The following is a 14,812-nucleotide window of genomic DNA, read 5'->3' as shown; positions in this document are numbered from 1 at the left end:
CCATTCCTACCCACTCTGCAGATTAGCCATGGCTCTGTGGAACACAGCCTTGAGCAATCAAGTGCACCTCAATTCCTGCCAGGCAAACTAAATTAACTGGCAGACAACTTCAGCAGAAATCTCGTGGACCCACACAAGTGGAAACTGGAACCCCAAATATTCAAGCTTTTGAGGGATCACATTTGGGCCAGAGGTAGACCAGAGTCTTGGGATGAACTGTCAGTTCTTCCGTCAGAACTGTCAGTTGAGCAAATATTGCACCAGAACTCCACAGAGCCAAGCTTGGAAAGTGGATGCCCTGTCCTTTACCTGGGAAAGCCTTTCAATCTATGCCTTTCCCCCTCTGCCTTTCTCGTGTTCTCCTCGATGTCAGACAGGACTGAAGCAAATACCTCAAAGAGACATCCTGATTGCACCTGGCCAGACCAGGCCCTTGCTCCAGCACTGGTACCCTCTTTTGCACAGTCTGATGATAATGCCACCATGGCACCTGCCTGAGAGCCCTTCCCTGCTGTCCCAGCAGGAAGTGAGGCACTTTCAAAGCCCCTGAACCTAACAGCCTGGCTCCTCCCTGAACCCATCAGTCCAGTATGCCTGAGATGCGGAACCTGCGGATGTCAGTAAGACAGAGCCTAGGAAACCGACCAAAGATACTGTTCCTGACAAATCTCCTCATATACTAGATTACTTAACATAAACGCTCCACAAAGGCCAATCCTTCTCTTCAGCTAAGATTCATGCCTCTGCCATTTCAGCTCATTGTAACACTGAGCCAGCCCTCTTCTGTCATCCTCTGGTCAAACAGTTCCTGAGAGGAGCAAAAAAATTTAAGACCCCCCCCCCCCCAGGAGAGTTGCCACTCCAGCCTGGGACCTTAACTTCGTATTGGAAAAGCTCATGCTTCCGCCCTTTGTACCTGCTGCTACAGCAGAGTTAAAATTCCTCTCATGGAAAACCGCTTTGCTTCTAGCCATCACTTCAGCAAGTAGAGTGTCTGAATTGTAGGCCCTTATGGCCGTGGAACCCTTCATTATCTTCCATGTGGACAGGGTTTCCCTCAGGACCCAACCATTCATTTATGCCCAAGGTGGTATCTAGTGTGGCTTTAAACCAATCCATTCATTTGCCAACTTTGGGGAAAGGATCCTGCACTCCCTGGACTTGCACAGGCAGCTTAGGTACTATCTGGACAGGACTAAGCCTTTCAGAAAATCTGACCAGCTGCTAGTCAGTTTTGCTGCAGGGGCAGAGGGTAAGGCCATTTCAAAGCAAACCATTTCTAAATGGATAGCACACTGCATCCATTTCTGCTACAGACACCATGGGACACCTACCCCACAGGGGATCAGAACACATTCCACTAGAGCTACATCAACCTCTACAGCTTTTTTCAGGGGAGTCCCTACCAGGGACATCCTGGAAGCTGCAAACTGGAACTCTGTACACACTTTCACCAAGCATTACCACTTGCCTATCTTTTCTAAATCCAGAGCTGGATTTGCCACAGCAGTCTTACCATGGCCTGATTGCCAGCCCTAATGCTTCTCAACTACCTCCACCCATCCTCGGCTTTGGGAATCAACCTAAATGTGATGACTGCAACAGTGAAACACAAAGAACATAGTACAGTTGTGTACACTTACCATAAATGTAGATGTCTGAGTGTATTCACTGTTGCAGTCCTGGTTACCCTCCCTCCAGCCCCCTGACTTCTCTTTACTTCTACCTATCTGTTTTGTTTGGCATATCTTGTATCATTGGTCTTTGCTTTTTGCTGGTGGTGTTACATACCATGTATTTGCTTCCTATTTTGGGGGCTCCTGACATCTGGGGCAAGAAAAACTGATGTAATGGTGTTGGCTGCATGTTTTATACTCCTGATTACCTTGACATCATGGAAGAAACGACAGCATCAGACGCAGAAATCCCAAGACTCTGGTATTCAGGCTGACTGAGGGCAAGCTGCAGGCAGATAACTCAAATGTGATGACTGCAACAGCAGTGAATACACTCTAACATCTACATTTATGGTAAATGTACACAACTGTACTTTCGCACAAGTGCTGGTCGGACGTTACCTGAGTTTCGTCTTCCGAACTGAAGCTGAAGTCTTCTAAAGCCAAGTACCTCGTTGGGAATCCTTTTTTCTTGCTCTAACCGATGTCAGAAAAAGTTAACAATTGACTCGCCTGTGGAAAGCAAATATCACAGTGAGACTTTCATTCTTACTGCATCACTTGCTTAAGCCCAGACCACGACGCCCCTCGCTATCACTTTTGTGCTTTAACGTCAGAACTATACGTCGTCGGGCCCTTATTGTAGCTAGATATTTTCCCTTACAGTCCTCGAATTCCAGTATGGCTTCAGTAAGCCGTCCGACAGCAGATCTTCTGAAAAAACGTAAGGATAAAGAAAGACCGCACAGGTCTACACCTCCCGACGACGCTTCCTTTAAGCTAGTCGTCAATTCTCTGGTCCTCCAGTAAGGCACTTTTGCGGTCCCTGATGCCCCTTCTGTGGATTCGCAGGCTGCTACTGACACCCTTTCGGAGTCCGGTATGCCACAAAACTCTTCTTCGACTATGGATCCTGCGGTTGTCTCTACCTTGGTTGGGTCTGGAGCCGCTGAGCAGGCACCGGGTTCCGAGGAAGTACTTCACACTACCGGTTCTCAACACAAACCAAATTTTTTCACATCTACCATTCTTTCAAAAACTACCAAGTTTCTAAGGCCCAGGGTGCGAACCACACCCAAGTAACCGATGACCCAATCTCAGGCACCTGCTTCCTTGCCTCAGTGTCAGATGCTTAAAATGCCGGAAGACCTTATCATGCTGATCAGGGGAAGCCAAGCTACCCCTTCCAAAAGAAAAAGATATCTGTCCGTAGTAGTTTTATCTGAACAGGAGTCTGATGACTCTGATGCATTTGAATATGAAGACATGCAACCTCTCTCTGCTTATGCGGATTCTGATGCAGATGAATCCATTCCTTCAGCCTGTCCACCCAAGGACTTTCCTTTGGGGAAACCCTTCATACTTTAAGGGAGCATTTCCAATGGGAATGTCAGGATTACCCTCAGCCTAAAAAGAGACTCTGAGAATTCTTAGATCTTCTGCAGCACGGACCCCTGGCCATTCCCCCAGTCCTGGATGATGTGGACGATATTTTCCTGGAATGCAGTTTGACTCCTGACACCCTCCCTCCTGCTCCCATAAAACCTGACCGGTATTAGAGTCCCTGACTCCCACAAATTTCTTTTCAAAAATCCTGCTGCTGACCCTGAGGTAATTTCTCAAGGTCCTAAAGGAATTAAAGCAACCTCTACTAAGAATCTTACCCCCTCAGATAGGGATTCCAGAGTATTAGACAGATGGGGTAAAAAAGTCTACACCTCTGCTACTCTTGCTATCAGAGCACTAAATTGTCAGTTCTATATGCTAATAACTTTTCAGCAACATACCATGGAACTCATCAAACAAAAAGTGTCCTCCTTTCCTGCTTGAGCAGAATCTAGAGTTAAAAGAGTTAATGCATTCTACAAGTCGAGTAACTAAGCACACCTTACATTGTGGTTTTGACACCCTAGAAGCTTCTTGCAGGGCAGCAGTCACTGGTTCTGTCCTTAGAAGGCATGCTTGGCTTAAGGAACAGCCCTTGCTAGACCATATCAAATCTAAATTATTGGATACACCCTTGGACAAAGACAACTTATTTGGCACCAAGGCAGAGGAGGTCTTAAAAAAGATGGAAGAAAAAGCTAAATCTATGCAGACAGTTAAGGATTTCCTACAGGTCCAGCCACCCAGGTTCAGCAGGCATTGCCCCTCCAACTATTGGTCCTTTCCTGCCCCCACCAGGTCAGTTCAGCCAGACCCCGGGGAAGCAGACCCCCCAGACAGCAGCCACAGGGAATGCAGAGATCAAAGCAGTGGAGTTCCTCCACTTCAAAATCAGAGAGTTCAAAGCCACTTCCTCATGGTAAGAACTCACAATGACTCTCCTCCCCTACCTGCACTTGCCCCTAGGAGGAAATCTCTCCTTCCACGCAAGCACCTGGGCCACCATTATCAATGACTGCTGGGTCCTCAGCATAGTGCCCAGGGATACAAATTTTCTTTCCAAACTCTTCCAACCCCAAAATGGTTCCCAGATCTACCTCCAAACCAGTGGGCAGAAGCGAAAAAAAAGTCCTTTCCCCTGCTCTTTATGAAGGCAATAGAGCACGTTCCTGCAGAACATATAGGCCAAGGTTTCTACTCCAGACTTTTTCTGGTACCCAGAAAAGAGTGCACCTGGCACACCCCATCCTTGATCTATCCATTCTAAACACCTTCCTGGTGATACCAAAATTAAAATGCTCACCCTCCAGCAACTGCTACCCATGCTGTCCAAGAATGCTTGGCTAGCCACCCCAGACCTAAAAGAGGCCTACCTCCACATTCCTATCAGGGAATCATGCAGGAAATATCTACGTTTCAGGGCAGGATCTCTGCACTTTCAGTTCTGTGCGCTTCCCTTTGGCTTATCTACTGCTCCCAGAGTTTTCACAAAATGTCTGGCTCCCGCCATTGCCTTTTGCAGACAAAGGAATATCCAAATTTACCCATACTTGGACGACTGCCTAATTCAGGCAGACAGTCAGGAAAAGCTGCTCAAGCACCTGGCCTTTATAAAGTCCGTACTGACCTCCCTAGGGTACAGTATCAATGAAAATAAATCCAAACTAGTACCTCCCCAAAGGATTATATTTCTAGGAGCAAACCTGGACACAGCATCCCAGATGGCATTCCTTACACCAGAAAAGCAAACTTACCTGACAACCTACTTCTCTCAACTAGCCATCAGACACAAGTTATCTACAAGAAAACTCCTGCAAGCTCTGGGGTTCATGGCATCTTGCATTCTACTCATTCCATACACTAGACTGCATATGAGGAAACTTCAATGGTACCTAAAAAACCTGTGGTGTCAACACTCTCAAGACATGGAAACTCTTATACCAATGATACCTTGCCTAAGGAAAGATTTTCTTTGGTGGTCAGCAGCATGAGCCCACAACAAGGGACTGCCTTTCTCACCCCACACAGGTCCTCACCGGAGATGCATCAGACTATGCCTGGGGTGCACACCTGGACAGCAGGTGCATACAGGGCCAATGGAGCCCACAGCAAATCCTTCACATCAACCAAAAAGAGGTATTAGCTGTCCAGCATGCATTGACAGCTTTCAGGCCCGTTGTCTTCCCAGGGGCTCTCCTGATCAAAACAAACAACACCACTGTGATGTGGTATATCAACAAGCAGGGAGGGACTCGCTCCTACCCTCTATGCAGGTGGACCATGACCCTTTGGCACACAGCCTGTGCCATGCAACTCCACCTCTTAGCACAAGACCACTTAAGCAGAAATCTTCTGGACCCACACAAGTGACAGATTGACCAAAGAACCTTCACCCTAATAACTCAGAAATGGGGCCCCCCCGAAGGTCGACCTCTTTGCCTCCCACACCAACCATAAGCTCAGCAAGTCCTGTACCAGGGAACATCACTGCATGGCTTGGAAAGTGGATGTCCTATCCTTCCCCTGCGTCAAACTCTCTGTCTATGCATTTCCCCCACTACCTCTCATCACCAGGGTACTGCTCAAAATAAGAGAGGAAAAACCAAGGACAATTCTGATTGCTCCAGACTGGCCTCGCCAGCACTGGTACCCGCTGCTGCACAGCCTGTCCCCACTGCCACCATGGCATCTCCCTCAGACCCCAACCCTCCTGACCAACAGGGAAGGTGAATTCATGCATCGCTAATTGCAGAACCTCAGTTTGGCAGCCTGGCTTATTCCCTGACCACTAATCAATCTGCCAACCTCAGTAAACAGGTTCTGGATGTTATATGTAAGGCTAGACACCCTAGCACTAGAAAGTCTTATGATGACAAATGGAAAAGGTTTTGCACCTGGATTCAGGCTAAGGGAGCCAATACAGCATGGCCCTCCCTATCTCTCATCCTGGATTACCTAGCTAACCTGCTACACAGTGGTCTCTCCTCTTCCTCTATTAAAATTCATGCCTCTGCTATCTCTGCTCATTTCCACACTGCGCACCCCGTTTTCTCCCACCCTCTGATCAAACAGTTTCTATGAGGGGCTAGCAACTTGAGACCACCCAGAAGAGCACCTACCCCAGTTTGGGACCTAAACTTTTTGTTGGAAAAGCTCCCCCTACACCCCCCCCCCAACCAATATTTTCAGCAGAGTTAAATTTTCTCTCCTGGAAGACAGCTTTTCTTCTGGCCATCACTTCAGCTAGAAGAGTCTCCGAGCTACAAGCACTCATGGCTGTAGAGCCCTTCATCATCTTCCATGCTGACAGGGTGTCCCTCAGGACTAACCCATCCTTCATGCCCAAAGTGGTGTCCAGTGTGGCTCTCAACCAATCCATTCATTTGCCCAAATTTTTCCCTAACCCACAAAAAAGGGGGAAAGGATCCTGCACTCTCCTAAATGTGCACAGTGCTAGCTAGACAGGACTAAATCATTCAGAAAGTCTGAACAATTACTGGTCAGCTTTGCTGCAGGGGCAGAGGGCAAAGCCATCTCCAAACAAGCCATTTCCAAATGGATAGCACACCGCATCAATTTCTGTTACAAGCAACAAGGAAACGCCTCCCCCTAAGGGGGTCAGGACTCACTCTACCAGAGCAGCCTCCACCTCTGCAGCTTTCATCAGAGGAGTCCCCACCAGGGACATCCTGGAGGCTGCCACTTGGACATCTGTTCACACTTTCACCAAGCATTACCACCTGCCTTCCTTCTCCAAATCCAGGGTAGGCTTTAGCACTGCAGTCCTGCAGGGCATCCTAGCCAGCCCCTAGTCTCCTTGACTGCCTCCACCCTTTTCTTCACCTTTGGGAATCAACCCAGATGTGATGACTGCAACAGTGAAACATGAAGAACATAGTACAGTTGTGTACACTTACCATAAATGTAGATGTTAGAGTGTATTCACTGTTGCAGTCCTGGTTTCCCTTCCTTCATCCTCCTCTTCTTTCTCTCTTTTTTGAAAGGAACTTTTTGGTATTTACTTTCTACTGATGGGGTTCTTCCACCATATCCTGGCTTCCACTTGGGGAATCCTGACAGGGCAAGAAAAACTGATGTAATGGCGTTGGCTGCCTTACTTTATACTACTGACGACCTGACGTCAGTCCTGAAGCGACAGCAACCGAAGCAGAAATACTAAGCCTCTGGTATTCGGGCTGGCCGAGGGCTACCCTGGCAGGGATAACCCAAATGTGCTGACTGCAACAGTGAATACACTTGAACATCTACATTTATGGTAAATGTATACAACTGTACTTTTTACATACAAAGAATTTTGTGGAGGAATGCTTAAATTCATATGGAAGAAGGAAGATAGAAGACAGTTAAATTGGAGATCAGTTGTATTGAATAATAAAGATTATAAAATATTTATGAAAATATTGTAAAAGAGATTTGAAGCTAAAATGGAAAATATAGTTCATAGGTTGGTACTAGGCTATCGGCCCTAAGGCCTATGCAAGCCTAGCCATAACAATTCCCTGGAAATTTTTTCCCACGATATTTACTTCTCTGGGCCCCTGTCTAGCAAGGGTGACTGACATGATTCCCGGGGTGAATTTCCTATCTCCCATCCAATCATCAAGGTTCCTTTGAAGAGGGCCAATGAGGTGCTCTGCTTGATATGTATGGGAGATGGAAGATAGTATATACAGTATAAAAGGGGAGGGTTGTCCAGAATTATTAATGATATAGAAGGAAATTGTGTATGATATGAATAGAAAATAAGAAGCAAAAGTTAAGTTAGGAGACCTTAAGGCATTTGATACAATTGGACATGAAAGCCTATGAACAGTAATGAAAGACTATAGGTGAGGATGTTAGGAATTATGTATGTTAGCGTATAGTAATAGTAAACTAAAATACTTGTGGATGATTAACCAAGAGGTACATACATATGAAGAGTGGTGTGAGACAGGGATGCCGAATGAGTTGTATACTCTCTGCATTAGTTATGAATGTGATAGTATGTGAAATAAATTACAAAATTAAGGAAGTAGGGTATATAACACCTGAAGGGCTAAGAATTCCAGTTTTGTTAACACCAGCCGATGACATTATAGTAATTGCAAAAAAAATGGATAAAATAAGTAATTTGCACAAATGAGTGTCTAGAGGTGATGTGGATGGCTTTTAATAAAAACAAAAGTAAAGTTTTAGGTGATATAATACAGATAAGTGGGTATATATTTTACAGTGAATGAAATTTCTGTGTTAGATGTAAAATTTGAGAGTAAGCATGTAAGTAAAATTCATTGGAAAAAAAAAAAACAGTAGAAGAAATAAAACAAACCTGCCTTTTCTGGAGAACATATAAGTTATCATTCAGAAAAAGGCTTTTTTAATAACTCCAGTACTGATGGGAAAAATAGCATACTTAGCAAGTATATTTATGTTGCCAGCAGTATTTGAAAAGGAATTATTGCAGATACATTTTTCAAAAGGAATTATTGCAGATACATTTTTCATTTATATGGGGTTCTAGATTAAACCCAGTAAAAATAGGAATCTTGTATGCAAATGAAGAGGAAGTAGGTTTAGGGTTAATTTATTTATTTTACATTTGTTGACCGGGATAGTCCGATTGGATGCATGTCCATTTTCAGCGGAGGCCCGGGGAGAAAATCTACAAGGGTAAGCAGATACAGCATTACATAATACCAGCATTACATATTACAAACAGATTATTTACAGAGATTACATAAGTAAGCAAGTTAAACAAGTTCCACAGGTTACAGTTAATCCTGAGCGCAAGTCAGGATTAAATTACGCAGTAAACTGGTTAACAGATTTTTACACATTCTGGAGAGAGTTAGCCAGGCTTGATACATTGACATAGCCAGTTAAGTGACAAATGTTGTTTGAGTCTAGTTTTAAATTGACCTAAGGTGGAAAGTAAGGTAATATCAGCTGGAAGAGAGTTCCAGGATCTACTTAGAGTTTGCAAAGAGAGAATCACCGGCTGTGTTATTAATTTTGCTAGTCTGAATTAGTAGTTTGTTAGAGGATCGAAGCGGTCTAGGATTGTTATAGGGGTGATAATATTTTTAAGTGCAGGAGTATTGTCCGGATTATAGAGGATTTTATAGGCCATAATCAGTTGGTTATACTGGATTAGGCTGGGTAGTTCAAGCCACCCAAGCTGATTTAGATTGATGCAATGATGTGTCCTAAAAGGCAGCCCAGTGGCAAACCTGGCAATGTGGTTGTAGCAAATTGAGAGTTTAAGGACAGTCTTGTTTAAATTTGAGAGTAGAGGGGATGCATACAGAAGGGTTGAAAGAAGGTGAGAGCGAGCTATGGCAATTTTAGCTGGAGGGGTTAGGAAGGCTTTTATTCTGTAAAGTGACCCTTGTTTTTTATTGATGGTTTTAATAGTTTGGTTAACATGTAGGTCAAATTTTAGATTATTGTCTATGATGACACCTAATAGTTTTGTAGAGGGGTCAGGGGAGATTATTGTGCCATCATTTGATTTTATGGTAAAGGTGAAAAGTGGTAGACCTACGTGTTGGTGAAAATAACAGCATTTTAGTTTTTTTTGGATTTAGGATCAGACCATTTTCAGAAAGCCAGTTTTCTATTGTATTAAAGGTGGTCTGGGTAGCTGACCATAACTCTACTGGAGATGTGGCTGAGCAAATCAGAGTAGAGTCATCAGCACTAATAACCATTGGGGAAGGATACCCCCTTTTTTTACAATATTCTCTTTTATTGTACATATACATACTATTTGTACATTTTTTGTGTATTTTTTCTTACAGATATTGGTATATGTTTTTATGGCTGTGGAGGAATAGTACTTTAAATTGTGATGTCATACTGATTGCTTTAGTATTTAACCAAGCATCATTTGCAGTGATGTGATCTGATGAAGCAACATTAAGTTGTGAAAGCGCTCACCCTTTGTTTCTTGCAATAAAGTACTGTGACTGATGTCCAGTGTGTAACTTTGGTGCCTCAATTTATTTTTGCTGTTGTGTGTTTTTGGGCACCACAGTGTACCTGAAGCCGTTTAAGTTTGTATCTTCATTAGCATATTGGATACAGCTGACTTTTGAGATGACAGTATAAAGGTTGTTAATGAAGATGGAGAACAGCAAGGGCCCTAGTATAGAGCCTTGTGGTACTCCAAGGGTGTTAGGTAGAAGGTTAGGAGAGTTTGTTCTGCCAGAAGACAGCCTGCTGTCGACCATTCAGGTAGGATTGAAACCATTGAAGGGCTCCAGTATCTAGACAGAATGTTTGCAGGGTGTGGATTAAAAGTTGGTGATCAACCATATCGAATGCCTTGGAAAGATCCACGAAGAGGGCTGAGGATATATATTTATTGTTGCGATTATGGTGCTGGTAAAGGCTAGGAGGGCCTAAGTAGTGCTGTGATGAGGACGGAAGCCATGCTGAGTGTCTGCCATAAGGTGATTCTGGATTAGGTGGTGCATGAGTTGTCTATGAATACATTTTTCCATAATCTTTGCAAGTGGACAGAGTATAGCTATTGGCCTAGATTTGGAGAGTTCAGTAGAGCTGTTAGGGTTAATTAACCGGTGAAATATGCCTCTTCATTAAATTTATACAACATATTAAAGTAGATACATGAAAAGGATGAGAGGTTAATAGTAAAACTGTACAAATATAAGTATGATAAATTTTGGCATATCGTAAAAAAAGTAAAAGAAAGACCCTGGGATTCACGAAGCTTGCACCGGGTGCAGGCGTAGCATTGACGTTCCAACACCAAATATGGCCGGTGAGCGATCCAGGTAAGAGCTGTTTCCACATGCACTACCTGTGTACACTACGCCAGCACAGCTCCCGGCACCTGTATGCGAATTACCCCATTTGCAGCAGTGTAGCATGCAAATGAAGGTATTTAGCGATCCAGGAAGTGGTGCAGGCGTAGTGTAAGCATGCAGAAATGTAAACCGTAAAAAACAGTTTACATTTTTGCAAATATAAAATCGGAGCCATGACAGCTGGCCAAACACATGTATTATATTGTTAATGTATGCCAGTGGCTAAATACCTAGCCATTGGCATAAAAAATGTACAAACTATAAAAACATTTAATTTTTTTTCACACTATCGTGAAGATTAAGCATAGGGCAGCGGCACGCAAACGGGATCGCAAGGAAAATAAAAAAATATAGAATAAAACTGCAATGCAACACATATCGTGATTTCCCCATAATAGTCAATGGCAGGCATATCACACCACACCATGGTGCAAGGGTTGCTAAGGGGCTGTGTCAGTGTTATGCACGGTATCTAGGAATTAGTAGGCAATCTCATGTAAATGAGAGGAGTGATATTGAATCACAGATTCCCCGCCAATGGCAAGGAGGGAACGTATAGCACACACACCGAGGTGTGCCCATGAGATAAAGATGACATCAAGAGGGGTGTGTCACCTTTGCTGTGTAAGCACATTGGAGCAGTGCTAACCCAGTTTGCCCATAGCTAAGCAAAGCTGCACGAAAGGGGTGTGTTGAACTGGCTTTAGCTTTGCTTAGCTGAGAGCACACAAGGTAATAGAGTATGCATGTGAACGGAGATTAAAACGCATTTAAATTCGGTCAATGTGTTTGCGCAGCGCGCATTGGAGCTGAAACAGGAAGGATATAGGAAAAAAATAAGGAAATGCTGCAGCAGGGCAATTGGAGTACAAATGACTAATTAACACCTAGGAACCTACAGTGGGCCATTAACAATAGCTAACAAGGCTGCAAGCAGCTACTTGCAGAACAGGAAAGAGGAGGGGCTGTACTGCAAAGAAAACAGCAAAGTGTCACAGCAGAACAAAGCAGAATTGCATTATATCAGCTACAAAGCACATTTTGCAACACATGACTGGGTAGGGAAAGTACAAATCAAGAAAGCCAGCAGGTGGATGAATGCCTGACAATGGGAGGGAATTCAGGTTTAAAAGTGAATTAAAGCACAACAGATTAATCAAGGCAGGCAAGCATAACTCCACACTACAGGCCCCACACTTATAGTATTCACTGTAAAACCCATAATTAAGATACCCTGCAGCTGGAATTGCTCATACACAGAAAATGATGACAGCAGCAGCATCCATAGCACAGTAGTATAAAATGTGAAAGCACCTCACACACACTTGTGTATTCCCATGCATTTTGCACCATTGATGTATACATACGGGGAACTTTTAATATGTACATGTTAATGGTTGCCATAGCTTTGGTCCACCAGCATGTGTTGGAGACTGAAGGTGGTGTGGAGGATGATGCTGACAACCACCTCAAGCACTAGAGGAGGAGGAGAGTGTTCAGGCCCAGGGTAACCTACCAGAGGCTACATGTTCTGGAGATAGTAGAGTGTTACAGGGTGGACAGGGACACTGTACAGCAACTTGTGGGGCTGTGCCGGCCACGCTTCAGAGCCAGAACAAACAGAGGGGAACCCATCCCAGTGGATACGAAGGTATGTGTAAGCCTGAGAGTACTAGTCACAGGTACCTTTCAAAGGCCAACTGGGGATATCTTGGGGATCTCATAGGCATTAGCATCCAGGGTACTTCACCAGATCCTGGATGCCGTGTTACCACATGCCAATGAGCACATACACTTCCCCCGAATGCAGGAGGAGTTGGCCAGCAATATGCGTCTCTTCTACCATGTGCCAGAATACCCGGAGGTACTGGGTGCAATAGACTGCACACACATACACATCAAGTCATCACCCGGTGAGCAGGGTAGCCTCTACATAAACCACAAGGGATATCCCTTCATCAACTGCCAGGTCATATGCAATGCCCAGGGCATTATCATGGATGTGCGTGCTGGCAGCCCTGGAAGCTATCACGACTCCCACATCTGGCATGCCTCACAGCTGTATCAGGTATTTGTCAGGGGGGACATCCCATATGACCCACCTGGAGAGGGATTCTGGCTATGCACTGGAACCGTGGATGATGACTCCCATCAGAAATGCACACACACCCATGCAACAATGCCATAATGAGGCACACACACAAACCAGAATCATCATAGAGCATGTGTTTGGGATGCTTAAATCACGGTTCCGTTGCTTGGACATATCTGATGGAGCCTTGCAGTACTCTCCAGGCATGTGTGCTCACATCTTCATAGTATGTGCCATGCTACACAATATGATCCTGCGGAAATAGCTGCAGCAGGGACATAATGGTGAAGGCCCTCGCAGCTCACCAGCATTGCCAAGGGCTCCACAGGCACAGAGGTACTCAGACCATGAACACCCTGAGCCAGCCCCAGTAGGCAGACGGAGGCGTGCCCAGTATGCCCATGCCTTGGCACGGAGGGAACGTATAGCACACACACTGACAGTGTAGGCACCTAGGGACTGATGCCTTTCTCCACCTGCACACACAGTAAAAATGGATGGCACACACACACGCAAGACTACCTGTAAATTGTCATGTATATGCGGTCTACTGTGTGCATCCAACATAGGCAGCCCTCAACTACTGCACCCACAACTGCTATTGGCACAAGGTAAGTCAACACCTGAACAGTAAATTAAGCTATCAGCATGTGCTGATATTGTATGTATAGGTTCATAGGTAGGTACTTGGCTAACTGCCTGAGGGCATTCATAGGCCTAGCCAAAATGTGTCAGCTTTTGCCACCCCATTGATTAATTAACTGTCCCTCTGTGGAGCAGAGCCAATGGTGGGATCCCCGGGGTGTATCTACTGTTCCCCATCCACTCTTCGAGGTTTCTCTTGAAGAGTGTTAGTCAGGGGCCCTGTATAATGTAATTAGGGATGTTGTTCCAAAGCATGGGGAGTTTCTGTGACAGGAATCTATCCCTCCAGCATGTTCTAGTTATTGTTCTGGCAAGATTTAGCTCACTACAGTGTATGGCTCACTGTGACATGGATTCCCATAGGTGGAGCATATCCATTAAGCCTGAGTTGGACATGGCTTTGTAGACCATCAGAGATCATCTCTGAGTAAACGAGATGCCACTGAGTAAAGCAGGCGTTTATTCAGTCTGGCTGCATAGGACATATGTTTGAGGCCAGTAATCCTCTTGGCAAGGTACGTTTGTGGTCTTTCCAACTGTTGGAAGTGTCTTCTGAGGTACATCCCAAATGGGTTATTATACTCTATGATGGGACTGATGAGTTACTAGTAAAGGGGCACTATAACCTTAGTATGTCTAGATGCGAACCCTTTAGTAATCAGATGGCCTACATAGAAGGATGTCCTAACTACTTTGGAGATATGATTGTCAAAGGAAAGATCACTATCTACCTTAGTCCCCAGATCCCCTATTACCTCGTCTGTATTAAGGTGGTTGCCACTTATGTGTTGATATGTGGGTGTTCAGTTTTTCCCAAATTGAATGACCATGCAGTTTGTGGCACTTAGCTTGAGGCCATACTTTGAGACACCCTGTGCCACTCTGTGAGGCCCTTTGAGGGATGTCTGTGTCAGCTGGACTGTCAGTTATCGCTCCCAGTTTGCAGTCATTGCCAAACATGGTCTGCCGTAGTCCACCTGTGTTTGCCTGTACCTCTGAGAAGTTTATGCCATACAGTAGGGGTCCCAGGACTGAGTCCTGTGCGACACCAGTTGTGACTGGTTAAGAGTTGGACCTGGAGGCTGCTAGTCTTACCATGTGAGTTCTGTGTAAGCCTGTTGGCAACCCATCCTGTGATGTATGGGTTTATGTACAGGCTAGTGAGTTTATCAATAATA

General features: G+C 44.8%; 1 protein-coding gene across 2 annotated transcripts in view; it reads left to right on the top strand.

Annotated features, from left to right (window-relative positions):
• The window catches only part of GSTK1 (glutathione S-transferase kappa 1), a 645,482-nt gene that overhangs the window by 129,628 nt on the left and 501,042 nt on the right, over positions 1–14,812 (top strand). The window lies entirely within an intron of this gene.

This window comes from Protopterus annectens, chromosome 8.part0 (assembly GCF_019279795.1).
Source record: "Protopterus annectens isolate FY-2018-M chromosome 8.part0, PAN1.0, whole genome shotgun sequence".
Taxonomy (NCBI): Eukaryota; Metazoa; Chordata; order Ceratodontiformes; family Protopteridae; genus Protopterus; species Protopterus annectens.
Note: the sequence above shows the minus strand (reverse complement) of the source record. Positions and strands in the feature narration are given on the sequence as shown.